The sequence below is a fragment of the Taudactylus pleione genome, unplaced genomic scaffold, assembly GCF_031769625.1.
Source record: "Taudactylus pleione unplaced genomic scaffold, aTauple2 ptg001314l, whole genome shotgun sequence".
Lineage (NCBI taxonomy): Eukaryota > Metazoa > Chordata > Amphibia > Anura > Myobatrachidae > Taudactylus > Taudactylus pleione.
In genome coordinates, this window is record NW_028285714.1 from 1,127,494 (window position 1) to 1,150,183 (window position 22,690).

The 22,690-nt window shown below is 43.4% G+C and overlaps 1 long non-coding RNA gene across 1 annotated transcript; it reads right to left on the minus strand.

Moving 5' to 3' along the window:
* Positions 1–9,360: 9,360 nt before the first annotated feature.
* LOC148443192 (uncharacterized) lies at positions 9,361–13,766 on the minus strand. Its single transcript, XR_015875720.1, has 3 exons — positions 13,632–13,766; positions 10,748–10,813; positions 9,361–9,523 (listed from the first exon to the last, which is right to left on the minus strand). It is a non-coding gene; the product is annotated as an uncharacterized LOC148443192 (long non-coding RNA).
* Between the last annotated feature and the right edge of the window lie 8,924 nt (positions 13,767–22,690).

The window sequence follows — 22,690 nt, forward strand, 5'->3', positions numbered from 1 at the left end:
ACATTACAGGACATGGATAATATACATTGCTACATTCGCGACCATAACACCCAGATAAGCAACAAGGCAAAGCAACCAAGTGTTAGGTGCCCTGGTAGAGAGTAAGATGTAGATGAAGGTAGAGTAAGGAGAAGCACAAGGGGGTAGAGGGTGTTCCTCTTGTATAATTACAATTGTACAGTATGTGCTAGCATGAATTTGCAATGTCTTATTGACAAGTAAAGATAGATTATTCTATGCACTGATAGTGTGTTTAAGCAAAACTCCAGTGTTATGTGGCCATGTACTGTATGTGAGCAATTTAGAGGCATTGAAAATGAACAGGTTCATGTAAAATATGCAGACATAAAATTTGTGCTGCAAAAGAGCAAATACGGGTTTATTTTGAGTTGCACATATCTTACAATAAAGTAATTAAATAGTAACAGGTAAATGGGTCAGCATGTAGGCAGGGCCGGAGCAAGGTTTTGCTGTGCCCAGTGCTGCCCTGTGTTGCTGCCCCTTCCCTCCTCCGCTCCCTCCCCCTGAGCGTATATGCGCCCACCGGACGACAATGGCGTACAATGGCGCTCTGGACGACAGACCGCCTTGCCCGTGCCTGGAGCCGCCACTGCATGTATGTATTTTTAAATCAAGATGGCATAGCAGTGAAACTATCCATCATTATCAACTTGATCATGAAAGACATTAGAAAGTGACATGGCCCCCATCCCCAAAAGTGACTTAATCTTCAGTACTCAAAGGGCCTTATTCGGATGTGTATGCTGTGTATACAGCAGCAACGTCTTTGGACGTAGCTGCTCTGTGTAAATATGATAATTCTGCAGGAGACGTCTTGTGTAAATAGACACCTCTTGTAAGCTTCTGTGATCTGCTGCTGTGTCCAAGGACCATCGGTGAAAACATCGGCCGTCTGAGTACCAGGAGTGATGGTATCATAAATGGTAAGGGAAAACCGTGGGCGTTCCTGAGTGTTGACTGGGAGGTGACCTGAAGTGAATGCAAAAATTCTATTGCCTGGACAAGTTATGGGAGTGTGCGCGTCAGTGACAGCGACTGCATTCTCAAATGCAGAATTACAGAGGTAATTTTAAGATAGAAACACTGCATCGATGCTGAAAGTTCGCATTTCAGTGCTTGCACACTCAGGTGCACGCTAGTACTTGAGGGTCAGGCTGAAACTAGCATTTGCATATTATCACCGCCGCGACTCCGCAAACATATGCACCTGCGGCTGCAACTGCATACACCTCTGGATGAGGGCTGATTTGTTCAGCGGCGTCTTAGATGTACTGTAGACAACTGAAGGAAACACTGAATGCTGCTTGCGTATACAAAACAGTACTCTAGAACCAGGGGTGTAGCGAGGTTGGTTCCAGGGAGCATGAGCTCTGGATGGCAAAATGAACAGAGGACGCCATCCAGGGTTCTAGAATTCATGGGGCGCTGCACAGTATGACGGCCACCTGTTGTTTTATCTCGGTTTGTTTGCTCTATGTTCTAAATACATTACAGATCTGAGATCTGTTTCTACATTTCGTGCTCTCTCAAACTGCACAGATTGCATCCCCTCCGCCCCCCCCCCTCCTCTGTGATCATTTTCTATCACCTCCCCTTTCCTGTCAGATTGTTTACATTCACTTCTCACCTCTTTAATTCCCTCTCCTCTCTACTCTGTGATCGGCTCTTTGCCCCTCATATCTCCTTTTTTCAACCTCTCTCCTCTTTGATTCTCTCCCTCCCTCCCTCCCTCCTTCATTCATTCATTCATTCATTCATTCATTCATTCATTCATTCATTGTGCTTCAATTGAATTAATAGTTACACATCTGAGGTAAAATCCTAAACTTCAATTATAAGGTATGAGATCAAAAAGAGTCACTGAAATAATAATAATGGTGGTAGACAGAACATGACATGGTTAGTAGTACTCATATTAATATAGGTGCAATGTAAATTTACTAAGTAGGAGCATAGCTGAGAATGGAGCTTCCCATAGGTGTTCCCACTCCAGTGATAGCTGCTTGGGGCAGTAATTGCAGTAATTTGCTGTGCACCCTGTGATATCTCACTCTAGCACATGTATTCTGTCAGTTTAAGTTAAATGATCAGAATATATAATACAATCTCTTCTATTGACTAATAACAATGATTCTAGGGAGATAAAAGTCAGATCCTAGGTGCTATATATAAATAAAGCAGTGACAAAGGAGCTCACCCCTTAATGTCAGATAGTGCATCACTAAAGCATTCCATTCCCCCAATGGGACCTCAGTGCCCAGCATAATACTGCCACTGCTTGCTGTTTTCTCTTCACCTCAGTATTCCCCCACAGGCTGGCCATACCCCACTGGCAAAGGTCAGTTCTTTTTGGGGGGGTGCTATGACATGCACTTTCTCCGGGTTCCATGGTTCCACGCTACTCTGTCTAGAACACAGCAGATAAAACTAACTGAATTACAGATATATGATTTAGAGAATCCAAATAGATGTAACAACTTAAGAATTAAAGGTATACAAAAAGAAGGCGCATTGAGAAGCTATTGAAAATACTATTATAATTATATTTTGTTCTATGCTAGAGAATCTAGAGGCCTGCACCTCTAAGGACACAGCACATAGAGATTTCTGTAAACTGGGAGAATGGGGAGAGAGTCTTAGAGATATCATTTCTAAACTTAGAAATCTTAAGCAAAAAGTAGCGTACAGCATAAGTGAAAGCAGATATTTGGTAATGGGCTATCCCTATTCCAGCCACTTGTGTAAACTTGTTCTAACAGCAGACTCCAACTAATCGAGATGTCACAAGGACATACAACCTTCTCTTAGCATTACCAATACCCAGCACGTCCCATAAAGTTTACAATGCTCAGCCCACAGAAGCTATCAAGATTTGGATAGTGTGAAATTCATTTTAGATTATTATTTTTTTTTTTACACTCCTGCCTCCAGATGAGACTTACATGTTAGGCGTGTTAAAAAAAAGGCCATGACAGTAACTCACAGCAGGTAGTCACAACAAATCGGGCTTTCCCCTGAGGAAGAAGGTTGCAGAATTAAGGGGTTCATGTAATAAGAGATGAGGAGTGGACCAGTGGAGAAGTTGCACATAGCAACCAATAGTCTGTGATGATAAAGATTAGAAATGTGTGAATGTGTGAATAATTGAAAACAAAATGTTACCATATAGTGTCTCATATTAATCTCATGCCAGCGTGCAAGATTTTGCCCGCTGTGTCCCAGTGGAACGCTCTCCCTCACCAAGTCTGACTTTCTAACACTCTCACTAATTTTAAACATTCCCTGAAGATACAACTTTTCGAAAAAGCCTACCAGCCCTCCCCTTAACTCCTCTCTCACTCCCTCCGCCTACCCTCCTATTCTCCATACCAGTTCACCCACCAACTGTTTATCCCCCTTTAACATGTATGCAGGGCCATATTCCCTCTTGTTCCTTCTCTTGCACTTCTTTACCACAAATTCTCCCTATCTTTTCCCCCTCATCATTGGGAGCTGTTGTGTCTTTCCCTGCAACTCCTCACTACCTGCTGACCCTAGCTACAGTGAGTTGCCATACCCTTCCCCTGTTCTTGTCGCTCCTAATTTATGATTATATTGCAATATTTGTATTTATGCTTTGTATTGTTCACTGTTGTGCAATGTATTTATAATGTGTACTGTTTTAGTTATTATGTTGCCTACAGCGATGCATATAACTTGTGGCACTTAACAAATGAAAGATAATAATACATCTCTGTAGCTACAGTATGTTTGCGATATATTGTATCCACACAGTTCCTCCCGCTGCTTTGTCTTATTCGCAGTCACTTTCCCCTAATAATAAAGTGAATGATTATAGTCTCATCTGTCTTTGTTGAGTCTCATATCACATAATTGACCATAATTATTTTTTCATGCTTTTTATGTGTAATAACTAATTACGTGATTTTTCTCAGTGCATCTTGTAGTCAAAAGTATACAATTTTATGATGGTGCCTTAAACCTAATTTCCTCTTAAGTAAAGCAGATATGATATGACATGCAAATTTATAGTTACTATTTGGATAGATTAATGCTGTAAATTTGGTCTAAAAAAGTGAGTAGGTGCTTTTATTCCATACTTGCTGCTGCCGGCGGCTTCACCCACAATGACATTGCTTCTGTCAACTTTTTTTAGTTTGAGGTGTTCTAGTTGTATTGCTTTGCATAGGGGCTCTGCCACAGAAGTGATTCACATGACTGTTAGGCATGTACGTGACTTTTATGAGTATTAGTCCTGCAACAGCCTTGAGGGCTGGAATTCTTGGCTAGATGTGGCTGTACGACAGCTTTGAGAGCTGGCAGACAACTTGGCTAGTTGGGCCTGAAGGCTGTAGGTGATGAAGCGGCCTTTGGGCTGTGCAGCAGCCTTGAGGGCTGGAATAACTTGGCATGTTGTGGCCTTTGGAACATGTAGCAGCCTCTGGGCTGTGTAGCAGCCTTGAGGGCTGGTAAACTTGGCCAGTAGCGGCCTTTGGGCCACATAGCAATCTATGGGCTGGGAAGCAGCCTCTGGGCTGTGTAGCAGCCTTGAGGGCAGTAGTAACTTGGCAGGTTGCAGCCCTTGGGCCGTGTAGCAGCCTGTGGGCTAAGTAGCAGCCTCTGGGCTGTGTAGCAGCCTTGAGGGCTGGAAGACTTGGCCAGTAGTGGCCTTTGGGCCGTAGGATATGGTGCGGCCTTTGGGCCGTGCAGCAACCTTGAGGGCTGAATAGGCTTGGCAAGATGTGGCAGATGAAGATCTGTGCAATAATAAAGTCACTGGTGTTGGTACGCCAGATGGCGCACTGAACACGCTGGAGTGTGGCCTGTGCCACCTGCTTGACACAAGCAGCTGATGCTGGAGTGTGGCCTGTGCCGCCGGGTTGACACAAGCAGCTGATGCTGTAATGCAGCCTGTGCTGCCGGGGTGACACAAGCAGCACACGCTGAGCTGCATACTCTGGACACAGAGTACTGTCCGTGCTACCTGGATGACACAAATGGCAGAGGACAGATATGTGAACCATGCCGCCAAGATGACACTAACGGCAGGTAGATGATAAGCAAACAGTGCCGCCTGGATGACACAAATGGCAGAATAACACAATACAAAAGATAGGAGAACTGGAGCTCAACTGGGTGAAAGGAGAGTAAGCCAGAACTGGAAACACGAATACTAAATCACCGGCATGGAGTGAAGGGCTGGCTGTAATTTAACAGATAGAGGGTCCAATCAAAAGAAGCCTTGCAAGCCTCCCTAATGACAGACCAGAGTGCAGCTGGCCTGTGCACACTGACAAGATAATTAACTAGTGTGCAGCTGTTACTGCACACAGGCAGACAGTTAATTACTGAATACATGTGATCAGCACACAGACAGACAGGATTAAATGCAAAGTTCTAGTAGCAGCTAAGACTGGGAACTGCAACAAGATGATCTGCTAACCGTAGATCCTAACAGTGACCAGCAATGCTAATGGCAGCAGCGCCTTCACCCACCACTAATACCAATGTCACTGTGTGCCCGGCGCACAGACTGCTATGTAGCCTATCCTATTCAAGTGAACATGGGCCCAAAGCTCAGCTTTAACTTGATGGATTGAGATGAAACAAAGTGCAGGTTATTTCTAGGAGTTTCCACTACAAAATGTTTTTTTGAAAATCGGTTCATTATTGACACAGGTGTGATTAACTGTGCACAAACACTAGCCCACCTTAGCCGTTGAGTGATTGACTGCTTAGGATACTTGTCAGTACGTAACTAAATTAATTACATACAAATGGGAATCTGTGTCAATAGCATTTGAAACAGTATATGTACAGTATATGAGACTTGAACTGTATGCATAACTTACCTATGAGAGCAAATCCTGCGAGCAGAGTCCTAGTTCTAAAGCTTTGCAGAGTACACTGTGCTATATAAACACATACTTATAATTATAGTGATAATAATTGTACAACAGGAAACATTTATGACCCCTGGCAATGCATTCACATTCAAAGACTGTTCTGAGAGTGCTGACAAAATAAAAAAAGTAATAATTTGTCTAGATCTCTGTCAATCTACAATATTAGAGTATAGCTTGCAACACCCTTTTCTACAACTGGCTAATGTCTACATCAGCCCCATTGGCTTAGTACTCATTAATAATGATGCAGTAATGTGCAATGAGAAGTCCAGGGCAGGGCTTGCAGCCATCCTGTCCCCTTTCCCCTTTTTTGGTGGATCTGAGTCACATCACGTGCACAGTGAATTCACACAATTTATGTAACAGGTTAGTCTAACCTTACTAACTGGTATGGAATGACTTGCTAATAAAAACAAATCTATGACATGTACTCAGAAAGAGATGACTGCAGCTAGAACCTATATAAAGAGGTCACCTCACCCCTCACTATACAATGATAAAGGAAAAATATACAAGACACTAAGGACCTCATTCAGAGTCGGTCGAAGCTGCCGCACGGTCGTACGCCACCGATGTTCGCTGAACTGCACATGCGTAAAGTTCGCAGTGTGCGTGTACTAACTAGCCGCTACAATCAGAAATTTCTCTCTCCTTGAACACAGCCAGATCGGTAGTTTGAGTGACAGAATGAGGCGTTTGTGGGTGGTAACAGGGGAAGGTGCTTGAAAACGGGGGAGTGGAGATCCGAACGCAGGCGTGCCTAATTATGCGAACGGCGTTTTATGGGAGTGCATAAATTACAAAGTAGTGTCATGGCACGTGATATGGGAGGTTTTACACTGACATGATCGTAGAGCTTAAGAGAGGGTATGGTCAACCTTAAGCTCTACGACCAGTTCCGATGGTTCCCGATGGTCGCGATTAATCCTTATATGGCCGGAGATGACGTGTAATGCGTACGAGATCGGGGCGTTTTTTTGTGATCCGACCGCTTCCTCCCCTTGGTCGGCCAGCTAACGATATGACCTTAGGGACGCAACATGCGAGTGCATAATTTGCATATCCGGCCTCTTTTCCCGTATGACCGTGCGGCCGCTTCGACTGACTCTGAATGAGGTACTAAGTGCTGTCATCCGCTCATATTACAAAGGCTCCTAGTGTATGCGTAGAGATGTGATAACAGGAGGGTTCTTATCCTGAACCACCAACGCGTTTTGAAGATCAATTTCTTTATCAAGGTGTTTGTACGTGCACTCTCTATTAAACTCCCTAACGGTTGAAGTCTGCCGTTCGGCCCCCTTTAATAAATATCTAACAAATAATAAACATTAATTTAATAAATAACAACTCAATACAACTTGAGTTGGCATTTAAAATTTATCAAATTAATTTTTTAATCGAATTGAATATTAAAATGTTAGTACAGTATGATGGTGGGCAAAAAGAAAGAACAACAAACAAGTCCATTACTTGCATACAACGACTCAATCATTGGTGTCCAACTCTTCCCCAATCCACAAAGTACTCTTGGACGGACGGAGTCCAATTTTTCAGTCGGAGCAATAAAGGCCTCATGCATCATAATTTGTGGGGTGAGTGCACATAGCTAATATAAAATACCCTAGTCACAAATAAAAATATGTTCTTTCCACTCCCAAAAACATTACAACACAATGAAAATCATTACATTACATTATAGTGAGGGAGGGAATTTCCAGAAGGCCAGAAGATTGATGCAATTTGTCAATCCACAAAAACACTACAAAACTCTGCCTCTCACACACCATAGGCTACCTTATCACTAGGAAACAGAAACATGACCATTTACAAGTGTCAATCACTTGGGGGTTTGAAAGTAATCTCAGGCATACAAGTCAGCCTTATGCTTCGCTAATATGAGGAATTGAACATTTTAACACATGTGAGTTGTTCCATCTAGGTGGTGGGTTCTCATCAATTTGAATGTGGTTTTATTTATTATAATGGGTATATTTACTAAAGTGCGGATTTTTAGAAGTGGAGATGTTGCCCATAGCAACCAATCACATTCTACTTAACATTTATCTAGTACCTTTTAGGACAGGAGTGGGCAATAGGCGGCCCTGCAGCTGTTGTTGAACTACAAATCCCAGTATGCATTGCAACATTTTTAGCATGGCCAAATAGCAAAACTGTGGCAGGGCATGCTGGGATATGTAGTTTTACAACATCAAGCCTTGGAAAAAGATAAAATGGAGAAAGATAACCCCAGCCAATCAGCTCCTGAATGTCATTTTTCTAGCACAGCTTGTAAACTGACAGGATCTGATTGGCTGGGACTTATCTTTCTCCATTTCTTCTCTCTCCCAGGCTTAGTGAATAGACCCCAGAGGGGTCTATGTACTAAGCCTTGGAGAGATATAAAGTGGAGAGAGATAAAGTACCAACCAATCAGCTACTAACTTAAATCTTTCAAACATAGCCTATAACGTGACAGATAGGAGCTGATTAGTTGGTACTTTATCTCTGTCAATCTTATCTCTTTCCAAGGATTAGTACATAGACCCCTTAGTGTCCTATATATTTTCCCTTTATAATAGAATGACTTGCTGTTTGCATTGCTTGAACAACTGTTGTATTCACATCTCATAATATAATAAAAGGATTCTTGGCAAAAGTAATCTACGGAGACATGGCCCACTTGTGAAGCCCCTGAAAATGATCATCAATTTAAGATTTGAGTTTATGGTTTCTCCCTGTATTTAGAACAGCAGTAGTAATTAGGGGTTGGGTACGGGAACACGGCAGTCAGAATATCAACTAGCTGCATCCTGACAGTCAAAATCCTGGTGCCTGAACATAAGTACCCTAACCAACTTTTCCAACAACCTAACCCTAACCCTCCCCTTCATATCTATCCCTAAACCCTAACCCTAAACCTAACCCACCCCCTAACACTTTACTTACAATCGGGATGCCGGCGATCAGAATACTGGAGCCAGGATTCCGACTGCTGTCGGGATTCCAGCACCGGTGTTCTGAGCTCCAGCAACCCGGTCGCTGAGATGGTAACTACATTCCGTAATTAGAAATGTGTCTTCTCACACCATTACAGATGGAGGTTGTCCTAGTCATTACTGTTCCCTGAGCAATGTGAAGGCTTATTTATTCTTATTAGAAGCCAATCATGGCCCATTCACACCATGGAAGTCATTTTATCCAGTGATTTCAGTTAAGATTTTCTTCCCTGTATTGATTAGATACTTTTCCTATGTAACCTAATGAGATTATAGCTGCCTGATGTTACCTAATGTTTGTTACATGTAGTTTTTCTGTATTCAGAGAAAAGCATGTTTATTGTGTATCATGGTGTAGATATGGTCATTGGCTTTAAAACAATAAGCCAGAAAACTATGTTTATTTTTCTCAATTTTATTTTTTATATTTACTCCATCACCTTGTTTAACCAATAGTTAATTCACTAAGTACAATTGGTAAATAGTATAACAACTTCCATAATGATCCTTGTAAAGTTGTCTTGAGGCTTTCCATTATTATTTTCTTCACTCATTTTTGGTGATGCTTCTGCTGACATTGTGGAGCTGGCTTACACTGCTCTACAGGAAATAAAAGAAACACATTGTAAGGGACAAGCCAGAACATTTGTGGCATTGGCAGATATATAATGTGCCAGTCTACTGTAGTTGCAGCAGAAAATTGTAAGCCAGGTCAGTGTGGCCATCAATGGTTGTTATGCAACAATGCATAAGTAGTATTAGAGTTGTATACGTCATTAATTTGACCATAAGAGGTTAGAAAATATAGGTTTGTCTACATTAGAAAATTAGTACCTCAGAGGCAACCTTATTAATAATGTATAAATAAATTCCAGGTCAATACACAGATTTGTCTAACTAAATTCTTGTAAGAAGGCCCATGCAAAAGACAAGGGGTCATCATTTGCTAATGGAACAAGGACGGTAAAGCTGTGAAATTCCTTACCCCTAGAGTTGGTAATGACAAATTCACCAACAGATTATAAAAATATATCAGATGGCTTCCGTACAAAAAATAATATCTATAGTTGTAAAACTACAAATCACACACTGGTAATATTTTTATTTGCTTTCCTCATTGCAATTTTTTTTAATCAACCATACTACTTATTTATGTGGTAAACATGGCTACCATTACAATGATACTGTACATGTTACTGGGCATGATTCAGAGGTGGACGGAATTAAAACATCAGTTGCAAACGCCCAATGTTTTCAATCTGAGCATGTGTCCAATACATGCATCTTGATGGTTACCACTGGTGGGAAATCCCTATATACTAAATGTTGTCCTAAACAAAATGCAAAATAAAAATTAACTTAACCGGAATTAAAGTCTTATAACTGTGTGCAATTACAAACTAAAATACAATAGCATGTGTGCCAGTGTGGATGCCTGTCTATCTATCTTGTATATATATATGTATATATATATGTATCCGACTGTAAACATGGTGCACAGGAAACTATATAAATAGGTATTGCATCTGAAGCAACCATCATATGCTAAGTTCTACATATGGGTTAAAGCACCAATATTACATTTTATATACACCAGCTTTATAAAATGTTCCCCAATTGGTGCTGTAATTATATCTTAACTATTTCTAGTAATGTGCAAATTAAATCGACAAGTTTTAAAAAGCATAGGAGTATAAAAAGGAAAATGCTGTAATGCGTAATAAACATACACTTAACTGGGGTGAAATTAATTTCTATAAAAAAAAATATATTTTTTAAAATAAAATATAAAAAGCATTTTGAAAATGTTAGATCCTGTTTTACCTTGTGGAGGAAGACATTTCTGAGGAGGACTTTTTGGCTGAGGACACACTGGCTCTGGCTTGCAAGCTGAAACAAAAACAGCAAATATCATTTCATGCTCTGGAGTGGATTATGCTTGTAATAAATGAGAAATCTAGGCTGTTCTTACTCAGAGGGAATGGGTATGTAAAGCCAGCAGTCGAGACGCCTCCTGTCAAAATACCGACAGCGGCATCCCAATGGTTGGTATCCCGATAGGGGTCGGGTAAGTATACTTACCCTCCCCCTTCTCCCCCTAACCCTCCCTTCTTGTAGCCTAACACTCCCCTAAACCCTAAATCTCCCCCATTTGTGCCTAAACCTAACCCCCTCAGTGGTGCCTAAACCTAACTCTCCTCCCTAGGGGTGCCTATCTTTAACCTCCCTCCTCCAAACCTAACGCTAACCCGTTATGCTACCTAAATCTAACCCCCCCCCCCCTGCGGCTAACAACTAAGATGCCCCAGACATACTTTGTTCGTGCTGGCTTCTGTCTTTGATCCAGCATCGGTATTAAGATAGGCGTCAGTATTTCGACACCTATCTTAAGTCCTGTGTCGGACTTCCAGTATCTGCTGGTCTGATAACTACATCCCACTCGGAGGATAGTATACTATGGTAACTTTCAGGCTTTAGTTACTCATCACGTTTCTAACTTTTATTGATGTCCAATATTGTGTCCAAAATAGTGAACAGCATTTCTAGTGAGGCAAATGCATCATGTAGTGACATCACAGATCTGTGTCCAATGAGCATGGCAGACAGTCTATAGTTGTGTATTACATTCATCAGAAAAGCACTATATACACCAAAGCAGGGCTCCCTAGCACCCTGTACTGGCCCCGCCCACCAAACACATGTCATCACATGAAGGGCAGGACTGTCAGCAGTAGGAAGTGTGGAGCTGCCCAGGGCCACCGAGAGGAGGGGTAGGTGGGCACTAATTACATGGTCCCTGGCTTGTTGTTGGGGCCCTGCGGGGTCCCAGGTCTACTGCCAACCCCCCACCTCTTACCTATCAGCAGCAGCAGGCTCTCTCCCCAGCTCAGCACACGCTGCTGTGTGCTGAGCTGCAGTGGGGCCGGGAGGCTGCTGTCTCCTCTGCCTGTGATCACACTGATTTACCCCTGACTGAGAGGATCACGGCACCCCCCTGTACAGCGTGCAGTGCCGTAAATACTTTCTTCTATCTTTTTTCTAACGGAGGTGTGGCCAGCTCTCTACAGACCTGGAGCTGCCCGGACACCCAAAGGACGCTCTGAGCAGCTCTGCAGCAGTGCTAATGGCCATGGCACCTTGCTGGTCTGATGCTGGGGCCATGGGGCAGCAACGCTCCGGGACGACAGCACCACTCACACACTCTTCACTATGGCCCTGCTGAACACTATATGTCTCTCCACATTCATCACATAGTTACCTGTAGCCTGCTGAACTACAGATGTCTACACATAGACTCAATATACCATGCTGCACAAGTCACTTGGCGCTAGTAAGCTGTGCCGAGTGCTGTAGTGTCTTTTTGGCAACTCCTTCCCCCAAAACGTATTTAGTTGCACACGTGTCACATATCAAATTAATCAAGACAGTCTTGTCCCATCTCATTGCATGTAAGATGCATCGTTGAGTGAAAAAGGCAATTGGCAAAAGCCGAGTCGCACGGGACCTGGCGCCGGGAAGGACTGTTTGACGCGACTGCTGCAATAGTGTATGAGGACACACATCTGTAGCTAATGGTTTGTCCCTGCACTCACAGAGCTAAGGCCTATAGAGAATGTAACACATGATGGAGTTTTAAGTTGGATGCCATAGACAAGACAGTCCAAAAGCAACATAGCAGCAAATGTAACCCTAAAAGACAAAACAGCTCTACTTCACTGGGTGCCGGACAGCGCTGTATTTTCTAAACTAAATCTCACGGTACCATGTTGTATATTTCCATATGTGTATACTTGTAAATTTGCTATATCTAAGCCACTATTTTTAAATGAACCGTAGCCTTACAATAACCTAGGTTATTTTTATCTGCTAAAGTACTTTGCTCTTTCATCCATTATTACTTTTTACATATTTTCAATTGGGCTACATCAAGTACTGTATGACTTGACAAAAGCAGTATATAATTACACAAATTACAGCCTATGGTAGCACAGAAGCAAACCTACCATTCTCATTGTAAGAAGTCTGGAATAATACTCTATATATTTGAGATGAGTGGCTCGGTTTTGCCAAATTTGCGCTTGTTCGGATTAGTTTGGATTTATCTTATTGGCCATTCAAAAAACGTGAGAGCCAGATAGCCGATATGATGCTGATATGTGAGAGCCAGATAGCCGATATGATGCTGATATGTGAGAGCCAGATAGCCGATATGATGCTGATATGTGAGAGCCAGATAGCCGATATGATGCTGATATGTGAGAGCCAGATAGCCGATATGATGCTGATATGTGAGAGCCAGATAGCCGATATGATGCTGATATGTGAGAGCCAGATAGCCGATATGATGCTGATATGTGTGAGCCAGATAGCCGATATGATGCTGATATGTGAGAGCCAGATAGCCAATATGATGCTGATATGTGAGAGCCAGATAGCCGATATGATGCTGATATGTGAGAGCCAGATAGCCAATATGATGCTGATATGTGAGAGCCAGATAGCCGATGTGATGCTGATATGTGAGAGCCAGATAGCTGATATGATGCTGTTTTTGAGACCTGTACATAACTGAGTAAACCAACCGCTCATCTCTACTCTATATTGGTTGCATAACCTAGACATATGACACTTTTTAAAAAACATTACTCTCTGCTATAGTATAATATGTGTAGTTTCTAAGGAAAAGACCAACAGATGAGACACTTACGATCCTGGCATTGTTGTTGGGGTGGTGGTGGGCATGGCTCTGGGCAAGGCTCTGGGCATTTCTTCTGTTGTCCCTTCACTCCTGACATTGTTGTCTGGAAAAATTTAGCAGACTGAATACAATTAGATGCAAAGGATCTCTGGACTGTGCTTGGTCTCATTCAGTACTGAGGGCTTTTATATGTTTGAAAGACAGTTTCACCAGTTGTGAAACATTATTATTCCCTATTTACTACATTTAGTCGGGGAGATGATGTGTTAGGAAATATAATATTTGCATATAATGATTTGTCTGATTTCCTGAAACGTAGGGAGGCTGCTCTTACACTTCAATGTTTCACACCTAGAGTGTTGAAAATATATCTTCCCTACCTTAATGAGTTATTGTCTAAAGAATCTTAATTACTCTATATATAAAATTCTAGGGGAATTACCAATAAATGACAACAATATCTATTTAAGTCACTTCACTGACTTTTATGATTTATGTGAGAGTGGATTTTACTAGGTCTAAAGGGATGTAGTTTAAATCCCGGCTGTAGGAATGCCAGCACTCAGAATGCCGGCATCAGTATCCCAACACCAGTCAAAATCCCGATGCCAGCATCCCAACGATATGTACTGGGATTAGGGAGAGGGTTCGGGTTAGGCACTAAGTGGAGAGTTTAGATATCAGTGGTAAACGCAGGATTTCTAGAGGGGGGTTTCCAAATGCCTGATTTTAGAGTGAGTGTGGCCAGTCCATGAAGAGGGCAGAATTAGCACTTAACCAGCTTTAATATGCGTCATACAAAGTATATTGTGTGTCATAATTCCAACATATAGAGGACCAGCAATCACTGTAACCCATTATATGCAGCCATAGGGCCATCCTGCCAGAGCTGAATGTTTTTATTTTAGATGTGGGCACCATTCCAGAGTATTACAGCAAGTCCGGGAGTGTGGGGGAGCAGCAGAGTAACCTAGCACTGCCCGGGACATAAATGTACATATTGGGCTCTATAGCATCACATCCCTAACAGTGAATGTTTTCCAGATCTCCTAGTTGGTGCACAAGTTATTTAGTACTGACTGATACATGTTAAAAGATCCACAGGTGGTGCTAATTATTTAATTTGTGATACTGTGAAGAACATGCAGCACTAGTAAAATTCTATTACATTACTATTTCTGTTGAGGTCATTGTGTGAGCTGGGGAGGATGGTTTCCAGGCTGAAGGAAACCCCCCCTGCGTTTGCCTATGGGTTTAGGCTTTCTTCTCCCTGGCTGCCAGTATATTAATAATTAATCCACACCGCTGACATCTGGGCCCCTCTCTCTCCGGGCCCGGGACTATAAGCCTGGCAGTCCCCCACTGATGGCGGCCCTGCTTACAGGTGTCGGTATCCTAACCCTGTTGGGATACCGGCATCTGGTTTCGGACCACCGGGATAGTGAGCAATGGCATTCCGTACCCAACCCTGTAGAAAGCCAATATTACTACTGTCTTTGGGAGACTATGCATTGAAGAGAACACTGACAAGGCATGGGACCCTAGTTAAGTTTTGTCCTGCACTATGACTGTAACTTTAAGTTTCTGTTCTTTGCATTTGTATAGGTTATTGAAAATTTGGCAAACATTGTTCAGTTAATTTAAAAGAAAGGTCTTGCAAGCATTAGGGTGTATTTGTTATTTTAAATTAGGGGTGTGCATCGGCCACTTTTCGTGTTTTGTGTTTTGGTTTTGGATCTGGATTGGTTTTGCCAAAACCACCCTTCGGTGTTTTGGGTTCTGGGTTTTGTGTTTTGGATCTGTATTTTTTTTTAAAAAAGCATAAAAACAGCTAAAATCACAGAATGTGTTGATTTTTCTGCTCCTATGCTATTATTAACCTCAAAAACCTTAATTTCTATTCATTTCCAGTCTATTCTGAACACCTCACACCTCACAATAGTGTTTTTATGTCCAAAAGGTTGCACCGAGGTAGATGGATGACTATGCTAAGCGACACGAGTGGGCGGCACAAACACATGGCCCATCTAGCAGTGACACTGCAGTGGCAGACAGGATGACAGTTTGAAAAACTAGACACCAAACAGAACATAATGCAAAGAAAAAAAAGAGGTGCAAGATGGAATTGTCCTTGGGCCCTCCCACCCACCCTTATGTTGTATAAATAGGACATGCACACTTTAACAAATCAATCATTTCAGCGCCAGGGTCTGCCACACGACTGTGGCTGAAATGATTGGTTCGTTTGGGCCCCCATAAAACAAGCTGGCAATTAATCTGTCCCTGCACAAACTGGCTCTACGGAGGCAATATGTCGTCCTCATCCTCCAATTCCTCACCCTCTTCAGTGTTGTGTACATCCTCATCCTCACAGAGTATTAATTCGTCCCCGCTGGTATCCACAACCACAGGTCCCTCTGTACGTTCTGGAGGCTGGTCTCCCTGGAAGAGTTGATAATTCATTTTATGAACATCATCTTCTCCACATTTTGTGGAAGCAACCTCCTACGCCTTTTGCTGACAAGGTTCCCGGCTGCACTAAACACTCTTTCGGAGTACACACTGGAGGGGGGGCAACTCGGGTAAAATAGAGCCAGTTTGTACAGGGACCTCCAAATTGCTTCTTTTTCCAGCCAGTACAGGTACGGACTGTCTGACATTCCTACTTGGATGCTGTCACTGATGTAATCCTTTAACAGACAGACGCACGCTTGTCGCTGCTGCTTTAAGGATGCAGGTGCGGCTACAGCCCACACATTTCACAAAGACAGAAAAAAAAAGAAGAATATTTTTATTGTTTGTGGAGCGCACTTTGAGGGTGTCACCACCCTTTAACAGACAGACGCACGCTTGTCGCTGCTGCTTTAAGGATGCAGGTGCGGCTACAGCCCACACATTTCACAAAGACAGAAAAAATAATAAGAATTTTTTTATTGTTTGTGGAGCGCACTTTGAGGGTTACACCACCCTTTAACAGACAGATGCATGCTTGTCGCTGCTGCTTTAAGGATGCAGGTGCGGCTACAGCCCACACATTTCACAAAGACAGAAAAAAAATAAGAATTTTTTAATTGTTTGTGGAGCGCACTTTGAGGGTTACACCACCCTTTAACAGACAGACGCACGCTTGTCACTGCTGCTTTAAGGTTGCAGGTGCGGCTACAGCCCACACATTTCACAAAGACAGAAATAAAATAAGAATTTTTTAATTGTTTGTGGAGCGCACTTTGAGGGTTACACCACCCTTTAACAGACAGATGCACGCTTGTCGCTGCTGCTTTGAGGACAGTATCATATGCAGTGACAGTAGACTTGTCAGAAATTTTTGGCATGTCCTTCAGTCCGGACGAGATGTCCAAACCGGCCCTTGACTTATGACACAGGCGCACGCTTGGCGCTGCTACTGTGTTACTGCACGTGCGGCTACATTGCACTCAAGTCACAAACACATAAAAAAAATATTTTTTATTTTTTGGAGCACTTTGAGGGTTACACCACCCTTTAACAGACAGACGCACGCTTGTCGCTGCTGCTTTGAGGATGCAAGTGCGGCTACAGCCCACACAATTCACAAAGACAGAAAAAAAAGAAGAATATTTTTATTGTTTGTGGAGCGCACTTTGAGGGTTACACCACCCTTTAACAGACAGACGCACGCTTGTCGCTGCTGCTTTAAGGATGCAGGTGCGGCTACAGCCCACACATTTCACAAAGACAGAAAAAAAAGAAGAATATTTTTATTGTTTCTGGAGCACACTTTGAGGGTTACACCACCCTTTAACAGACAGACGCACGCTTGTCGCTGCTGCTTTGAGGATGCAAGTGCGGCTACCGGACGCACGTCTAACACCAACATAGCAGTCAAGGCCTCAGTTATACGTTTTGCTTCAGGATGACTGCTGTCATACTTCATCCTCATCGCTAGGGACTGTTGGAGGGTCAATTGTTTATTAAAAGTAGTGATGTTCCTACTTCCTCTCTGGGATGATGAACAACTCCCAGCAGCAGCAACAGCACTAGGAGGAAGTGGTTCTTTCCCTATTTTATTTTTATCAGAGAAAGTTTGGTCCTCCATTTATGTTTTATTGATATATACGTGCGGCTAAAGCGCACACAAACACAGAAAATATTTTTTTTTTTGGTTTGGACTGGAGTGTACTTTGGGGGTTACAGCACCCTTTAACGGTCAAGCCAGCCGGTCCTTTACTTATGACACAGGCGCACGCTTGGCACTACTTTGTTGATGCACGTGCGGCTACTGTGCACACAATTCACAAACACAGAAAATATTTTTTTGGGGGGTTTGGACTGGAGTGTACTTTGGGGGTTACAGCACCCTTTAACGGTCAAGCCAGCCGGCCCTTTACTTATGACAAAGGCGCACGCTTGGCACTACTTTGTTGATGCACGTGCGGATACTGCGCACACAATTCACAAACACAGAAAATATTTTTTTTTGGGGTTTGGACTGGAGTGTACTTTGGGGGTTACAGCACCCTTTAACGGTCAAGCCAGCCGGCCCTTTACTTATGACACAGGCGCACGCTTGGCACTACTTTGTTGATGCACGTGCGGCTACTGCGCACACAATTCACAAACACAGAAAATATTTTTTTATTTGGTTTGGACTGGAGTGTACTTTGGGGGTTACAGCACCCTTTAACGGTCAAGCTAGCTGGCCCTTTACTTATGACACAGGCGCACACTTGGCACTACTTTGTTGATGCACGAGCGGCTACTGCGCACACAATTCACAAACACAGAAAATATTTTGTTATTTGGTTTGGAGTGCACTTTGGGGGTTACAGCACCCTTTAACGGTCAAGCCAGCTGGCCCTTTACTTATGACACAGGCGCACGCTTGGCACTACTTTGTTGATGCACGTGCGGCTACTGCGCACACAATTCACAAACACAGAAAAAATATTTTGTTATTTGGTTTGGAGTGTACTTTGGGGGTTACAGCAGCCTTTAACGGTCAAGCCAGCCGGCCCTTTACTTATGACACAGGCGCACGCTTGGCACTAATTTTTTGATGCACGTGCGGCTACTGCGCACACAATTCACAAACACAGAAAATATATATTTTTTTGGTTTGGACTGGAGTGTTCTTTGGGGTTTACAGCACCCTTTAACGGTCAAGCCAGCCGGCCCTTTACTTATGACACAGGCGCACGCTTGACACTACTTTGTTGATGCACGTGTGGCTACTGTGCACACAATTCACAAACACAGAAAATATTTTTTTGGGGGGTTTGGACTGGAGTGTACTTTGGGGGTTACAGCACCCTTTAACGGTCAAGCCAGCTGGCCCTTTACTTATGACACAGGCGCACGCTTGGCACTACTTTGTTGATGCACGTGCGGCTACTGAGCATACAATTCACAAACACAGAAAAAATATTATTTTTTTAGCACTTGGGGGGAGCACCCCTGATGGACAGAGCACCCCCTGGACAACACTACAGCACCCCTTTAGGACTGGAACACTGCACAGGACTTTGGAGTGGACACAGCCCCTATGGAGAACTGACTGCACAACACAGTCCACCCAGCCCCTATGGACTTTGAAGTAGTGGACACAGCCTCTATTAACAACAGCAGCACAGCACAACACAGCAAGCCCCTATGGACTTTGAAGTAGTGGACAACAGCAGCACAGCACAGCACAACACAACACTACTCTGCACTACACTACACTACACAGCCCAGCCAGCCCTAACTCCCACCCTCCCTCTTCACTGTCCACAGCCGAGTGAGAAAATCGCGGGTACCTTATATAGGATCCAAAACCCGCGAGACCCGGAAGGCGGGATGATGACGTTTTGCCTCGATTTCAGATCCGAGTCAGGCGGGAAAAGTCGAGCCTGACTCGGATCGGCCTCGGATCGGGGGGGCTCGGGGGGGTTCGGATTTCAGAAATCCGAACCCGCTCACCCCTATTTTAAATCAAAACTTAATAGGACTATAGTGAGGTATTCAAAATGCCTATTATAAGTTCTATTTTTCTGCAGGACCAAGCAGAATCGTTGTTTCTGAACCTCTCGTTAACTATGTCATAATCAGGATGGGCATTCCTGTATTTGTCCTGGACCTACATGTATTTTCCGTAAGAGAAGTTTGATTTGAGTGCCTTCCTTTCTAAATACTATATATAAATACTATATATATATTTGATTAAAGTAAAAGAAAATATCTATTTGGGTGCATAAGTTTTGACATTAGGTTCACAATCACAGACATTCTATAGATACTGTAATTTTGTCAAACCATCCTTGCTCCTTTTGTAATTGATGATACATTATTCTTTGCATGGGCTTTTGTTTTAAATGTTTGTCAGACAAAGCTATGGTATATGTGTGGTACCCCGAAAAGTTAGGGAACCCCACTATGGGGGAACAAAGAACTGTGCCCGAATGGGAAGGTATTGTGTGGCCTATTGGTGTAAGGAAAACAGGTTGTAGACACTAGTGACTGAGATATGCCTGCCTGGACTACCCCCACATGGGGGAAAAACTTGGTTCTGTCCAGTCAGACTGCCCTGTGAACTATGGGGGAGCGCGAGGAAAGGATGCTACCAAGGGCAGTCAGTAGGGAGGAAACTGCCCTGGGCGAACATCGGGAAGTGTGGAGAGGTAGCGCGGGTACAAAAGGGAGCCCATTAGCAAGTGCACGAGGAGGAGAGAGGGCGATATAAAAAGCCGGGGGCGCGGGACTGTGGCGCAGTTGTTCCAGAGTGTGGAGAGCTGATAGTTACGCGGCAGAGTGGGAGTACCTGCAGGGGACCGGAGGCATCCGGGAGGTGCTCACTGGCAGTCGGAAGGCGAGAGGAGGCTTTTGCGGCAATTGGGAGGTGGCCGGGTTGTGAGAGTCAGCAGCCGGAGTTGAAGGGGAAGTCCGGTCAGGAGACGGAGGCGTGGTCCAGGCGGGGACTCGGAGGCAGATGCCCACGGGAGGTGGAGTGAGCTGGGATCCTTTAGAGCCAGTATGCGGACCCTTTTAATGTGGAGAGAGAGGATCGGAGCCTGATGCAGCGGGGGTAAGAGGATTGATCGGCTAAAAGTTCCCGCAATCAGTACCCACTCACAGTTGGTCCCCCACTAACAGACAGCTCCCAACTGCAACACTCAGTGTCAGACACCAGCCCCCAGCCACCAATGTAGGAGAGACTGTAAGGGCGATATGTAAGAACGCCTACAGGGTGGAAGTTCATAGCCAGATACAGCCGCCCCAAGCATATTACTTACCCGTCAGAAGGGTACACAAAAAGAGTCCCGCTACATTTGAAAGACACCGTTTCAAATAAACCCCCAGAAAGGTAGACCCTTGGGGAAATCAGCAGTAGACGCTTTTCAGTAGCCATAGGAGGAACAGAGCTAGCTTACAGGCTACTACAACAGACTGAGTATAGCAACAAGGTTGCAGTCCCATTGACATTTGCAGCAATCTTCCCCCTAGGACTGTTTTGTATTGCAAAGACAGTAACTTTGCACAAAGGTCAGGCATACGGCCAGGATTTAACAAAAGGAACCTAGGGCAGCTAGGAACAACTCAATATTATTTTCCATTCCCGTGGAACTTCTTCTGTTACAGCTGGTTAAGGACAAACTTACCAACCAATATCCCGGGCAACGCAGTGTACACTTAGGAGGACTTGATATATTGTTAATTGGTAAATGGGTAGCTTCTGGCCAGTAAGCATTAGAGTAGTAACATACATAGAGATTGATTAATAGACTGTTATTCGCTGTTGTTGTTAGTTGGTCATAGTAAACAAAATAAACTGCATTTTGATCGTTTTGCATGCAATAACCTTTTAAATCCATAGGTGCAGCGTTAGGCTGATTGTAGCCAGGAGGCTAAGTTCCTGCATAATAAAAACCTGTGTCATTGTTTCGGTTAATTGACATTGTAAGAGCAATTGTTATAGTAATTACCATTTAAAGTGAACCTGTGATTTATGCTACATGAATGTGATGTAATAATAGTTAACTTCTTTGTTGCAATAAAATACCTCGTACTTTTCTTCCAACATGTTTTATAGTTACCTCTTTACCTCTCTGTACCCAAGAAAGAATCTAGAAACCCCATTCTTACGTATTATCAGTTAGGGGTATGACATTTGGCGTCACTAAGAACAGGATACAGAGCCCAAAGTGATGAGTGTAAGTGGAGGGTCACTAGAAAGATTACAATGTCACAAGAGCAAAGAGCAATGGGGGATTCGGCGGGGGCAAGTGGAAGTGGCATACCGCAAATCAACCCCATAATCCTTCCCTATTACTTCGCGGTGCTCCCTGGCTGCCTACTTTTAGTGGAGACAAGTATGGAGGAGAAGGGAGTAACCTAATGGAGTTTCGAAATAAAAAAAGATCAATGTTTAGGTTATACCCGTTAAATGAACGTCAACAAGTGGAAATCCTTATTGGCCAGCTAAAAGGGGCGGCTTTACGGGAAGTGACATCATGGCCAGCAGAGGAAAGACGTAACGCAGACCAGATCTTCCAGCGACTGGCCGCCACTTTTGAAACCCGGACAGTTTCAGAACTTAAAACGTTGTTCTATGGACGTAAACAGTTCCCGGGGGAGACGTTAAGAGATTACGCCCTAAGTCTACAAGAAGCACTTCGAGATATCCGAATTATTGGAAATGAAGAAGTGGGAGATACTGATGACGTACTCATAGCCTGATTCATCGAGGGCTCTAATGGAGGCGGCGTAAAGACCTAATTGAAATTATTAAGAATGCAAATGCCAGAACACTCTCTCCTAGATTTCAAAGAAACAGCCATAAAAGTAGTGGGGTCTCAAAGTGGACCGGAATTAAACTTCCAGAGATGCTGGAGTATCAGGGAAGCCAAAATATAACAAGAACAAGATATGTGGGGGAAGGAAATGCGTTGAACAGAAAAGATTCTGCCAAACAGAATGGTGCACCATCTGCCAACCCTTTTGAAATGTTACAGAACCAATTGAAAGAACTAACAGTAGGGATGGCCAAAATGCGCCAAGAAGTTCGGACTCTAAAGAGAAATAAATATTTTAATCCCCAAATGTCGAGAGGGAGG